At 40.9% G+C, this 4,676-nt stretch overlaps 1 pseudogene; it reads right to left on the bottom strand.

Moving 5' to 3' along the window:
- Window positions 1-3,650: 3,650 nt before the first annotated feature.
- Window positions 3,651-4,302, bottom strand: LOC132357057 (glutathione S-transferase Mu 1-like; annotated as a pseudogene).
- Between the last annotated feature and the right edge of the window lie 374 nt (window positions 4,303-4,676).

The raw sequence follows: 4,676 nt of genomic DNA, 5'->3' as shown, positions 1-4,676 counted from the left end.
TCCTTGTGGCTGGTGCTGTCAGACAGTGATTTGAGCCGCACAAAGGCTTGAGTAGAGGGTTCCATAGCACCCAGGGCTAACTATGTAGACTCAGAGACCCCATCTAGCTTCTGAGCCTGTGTTCATTCAAATACACCACACTTTACATCAGAGAAATTTTTATCACTACACTGCCTCAGAATGGAGCATCAGGGTAAGCTAGGTTGTTTTAGAGAAAGTGTCAGCAAACTTTTTCTGTATAGTAAATAATTTTAGGCTTTGAGGGCCATGCAGTCTTTGTCACAACTACTCTGCCATTAGAGCAAAAAGAAGCCATAGACAATAAATGGGCACATTTGTGTTCCAATAAAACTTTATTTGTAAAACGTGCTTCCTGCTGGATTTGGCCAATTAAATTTAAATGCCCAGGTTAGAAGTAGCATATGTCCCTTTAACTCGCAACTCATTGGCCAGAATTAAACACGTGGCCCCACTCAGCTACAGGGAGCAAGGATGTATAATCCTACTGTGTTCCCAGAATGAGGAAAGCAGGAAATACCCGGAGAATAATATGAATGACTACCACAGAGTGCATGTATTAAAGTTGCATGTTTGCATGCCTGTCTTTTCTACTACAGAGTAAACCCTTCAAGGTCAAGAACCTATCTTATACACAGAGCCAAACAAATGTAGTAGATGTGCATAAAAAGAGAGAAGCTGAGGGAAGGGAAAAGGAATTACAAAAAAGCCAGTGGACAGGACAGTGATTGTACTGGTAATGAGGGAAATAATTATCGTTATTGGTAGTGGCGATAGTTATAGTGATTATATTGTTAAAGCTAGTAGTGGTGATGTTCTTAAACGAGCAATCTATACTCCTATATTCATCTTCCACTATATCCTCAACCCATTTCAACCTGACTTCTTCCCCCAACTCCCAATTCCCTGAAACTATGCTTGCTAAAGTCACAAGTAACCTCCTATTTGCTAAATGTAATAGGCAAATTTTTAAATCCTTTTCTTGCTGAACTTCTCTGCTATATGTAAAACCACCAAACATTACTTTCTTGAAATTTTCGACTCCATGCACCTCTGTGACACAGCAATTTCATGGTTCTCCTCTGTGTCTCCCCAACCATTCTCTGAACTTCCCCTACTCTTCCAATTCCTTAAATATTAATATTTCTTAGGACTTTATCCTCCTCCTGCTCCTTTTCTCACCCTGCTCTCATCACCTGGATGGTCTCACCTACTCGCATAGTTTTCACCACCTTCTATAATGCTGTTGACTACCATACCCATATTGCCTATCCATACTTTCTCCCGACTTTCAGAATCATGTATTCAACTTTTAGTCTCATACTCTCGCCAGGAAGTCCCATAGATATTTCAAACAAAACATGGCAGAAAATACACTCCTGTCATATCTCAGTGGTTGCAATGCCATCCACATCAGTCATCCAAGCTAGAAACCTGCGAGATGTTATGCACTCTTCCTCCGCGGTCCCATCTCCCTGTCTAGCCCAAATATTTCTTTCTCTTTCTTCCTTTCTAGAATACTGTCTTGGACTGTATTCCTATCAACTTTCATCTAGATTACCAAACAGCTTTCTAACTTATTTCCCTAATTCCTTTGGTTTTATTGTTAAATGTTTTGTACAGAAAACTATAGCAATAAATATAAGATATATCCATGCATCCACCACCCTGCTTTATCAAATCTTAAATTGTTATAATATTTGTAACTGATTTTTAAAGGAAAATAATAATAGATCTAGGTGAATTTCCATGTGTCACCACCCCTAATCTCATTTTCTCCCTTTTCTCCCCAGAGACAATCAGTATCATGAATTTAGAATTTGTCATTATCATGCAAGCTTTAGTTAAATGATTACATTTGTATACATCCCTAGAACATATATAGTATTATTTTTCAGGTTTTAAACTTTATATGTGAGACCAAACCACATGAATATTTCTGAAATTTGCTTTTCACTAGGTATTATGTGTTATAAACTACAATTTGAAGGCACCCTGAGGACTTCAATTGGATTTATAGGTTGATATTTTATCCAGCAAACCTCTTATTTGTTTTAATAATTTATGTGTAGGTTCTCTTGAATTTTCCTGAATTTTCTATGTGGACTATCACACAGTCTGCAAATAAAGACAGCTTGTCTCTTCCTAATCCAGTTTGGATACACTTTGTTTTTCTTGACTTTTTGCATTGGTTAATAACTTCAATATAATGTAGGACTGAAGCATTTATTAATGTTTATTGAAATCCTGACTTTATGGGAATATGTCAAAAGTGTCACAATTAAATATATGTTTGCCCTAGGTTTTGGATGGATACATTTGATTGAATTTTATCGAGTGCTTTTTCTGCTCAAGTGATATGATTATAGGACTGTGTTTTTCTTAGTGTGGTATATCACTTTAATAGATTTTCTGATAATTAATTATCATTTTGTTTCTGGGATAAACTCTACTTGGTTGATGTCTTGAAATCTTCCTGGGATTTGTTTTAATCAGGTATGGTAAAGTGACAGATATGGAGACAACTGCCTTTGAAATAAGAGCTTATTACTCACAGTTTCCAAGAGAAGAGGACATGTCACACCATGCAGGGCCACATGGGGAAGTACTAGGGTCAGTTAGGAGGCAGAAGGAACAAGGGAAAAATATGAGCACAAGCCTTCATTGTTGTTTTGGTGGGAAGAAAAAGGCAAGAGAAGTTAGTTAAGCATTTTAGAATTGGTTAGTTTGAATAATTTCAGTGGGCTCTGGGCTATGAGGGTGGTCCTCAGTTGTCCTGTACCTGCCCCTGGAGTGATTTAGGGCAGGGGGAATATTGGCTTGGTGTGTGAGAGTTCAATAAAGGAGGTAGTTGGGAGTATGGACTATGGATTGGTTGGTTTGCATATCAAAGACATCCTGGCAGGCAAGTTTAATATCTCTAGGAATTAGCTAGCTCTGAAAGGGGTAGTCTCTTCAGGATTAGCAAGGTCCCGAGATGTCAAAGCCTCATATAAAATACAGAAAATAAAAAATATGATTAGTACAGTTGAGATGCTTTTATTTATTTATTTAGTTTTAGTGCTGTTGGGTTTGATATGGTAACATTTGCTTCATGAGACAGGTCTAGGATTTTCTTCTCTTGTACATTACTTCATAAACTCTGTGTGTGTATGTGTGTGTGTGTGAGAGGGAGAGAGAGAGAGAGAGAAGGCTTTACTGGGGATCAGGCAGGGCTGGGGCAGGGACCATGCTGGGGGAGCAGGGTCTCCACATCAGGCCAATACTGGCCTTCAGAGCAGTGTCGGGGAGCTCAGGGCTGAGCTCTACTGGAGAAGGGTCCAATCAGGTACCTCAAAGCAGAGGCAACCACTGAAGGGAAGGATGGTCTGGTTGGCTTATGCAGGAAGGATAAGATTGGGGGGGTGGGGAATTGCTAAAGAAAAGTAAGGTGCAGTAAACCTTTAAAGGGCCAAGATGAACAGGGATTAGAGGAGGGGAAGGGGTCTAATAAAGCCTGAGGGATGGGGGAGGGGAAAGAGAAGAAGGAGAAAGGAACAAGAGGGATGATTCTGGGGGTACAGGGAGGTCCAGCTTTTCTTCAGGGCCCCAGTGAAGCAGGGACAGCTCTTATCTTCTGGTCTTACAGGACTCTAATTGTTGCTCAACACAGCAATCTTTATGTACACAGGGCCTGGGCAAAGGCAGCTGAACTTTATGTAGGCAGAAATCGTCTTCAGGCCTTCTAAGTGGGCAATGAAGTCTTTCATGTTTGGAAATGCATCCAGGCACTAGGGCTCAAATATATGGTGCAGGTCAAGACTGTCATAAGCAAGAAAATCCACAGAGGTGACCTTGTCTCCTGCAAACCGTGGACTCTTCCCCAGAAAGTGAGAAGAGCTTCATCTTTTCACAGAGCTCCTCCAAGTACTTAGGCTTCAGTTTCTCAAAGTCAGGGCTGTAGCAGACACTGACCAGCTAATTGGAGGTGTCTATAACCTAGTTCTCAAAAATGTCCACATGAATCTTCTCTTCTGTCTCCACTCATAGGTTGTACTTGTAAGCAATGTAGCAAAAGATGGCATCGCTCTGGGTGATCTCAAGAGCATCATCAATTAAACAGGGCAGATTGGGAAAGTCCAGGCCTGGCTTCAATTTCTCATTCAGCCACTGGCTTCTGTCATGGTCAGGAGCATCCCCCACCATGTACTTCTTTTCCTCATAGTTTAAGTCTCTGTATTCCAGAAGAAGGCAGATGGTATGAGCCAGCCTGTGAATGTTCCAGTTACCCAAGTTCATGGCCATGGTTTAGATTTCTGTGGACTCAGGGGATGGCCTCAGTGGAGCTAGGCTGAAACTTCATCCTTGTAATTTTTCTTTAAGTTAGAAATTATATCAAAATAAAAAGTTATAGGGAAGAAGGAAGGAAGGAAGGAAGGAAGGAACCAGAGGACTGTGAGCCGCTCTAGCAAATTAATAAAACCCAAGGAGGGGGTCGTGGGAACCTCTGATTTATAGTCAGTTGGTCAGAAGTACAGGTGACAACCTGGGCTTGCAATTGGTATCTGAAGTGTGTTGCTGAGGGGGGGGACAGTCTTGTGGGAGTGAACCCTTAACCTATGGAATCTGATGCTATCTCCGGGTAGATAGTGTCAGAACTGAGTTGAATCATAGGACTC

The sequence above is a fragment of the Balaenoptera ricei genome, chromosome X (genome assembly GCF_028023285.1).
Source record: "Balaenoptera ricei isolate mBalRic1 chromosome X, mBalRic1.hap2, whole genome shotgun sequence".
Lineage (NCBI taxonomy): Eukaryota > Metazoa > Chordata > Mammalia > Artiodactyla > Balaenopteridae > Balaenoptera > Balaenoptera ricei.
Note: the sequence above shows the minus strand (reverse complement) of the source record. Positions and strands in the feature narration are given on the sequence as shown.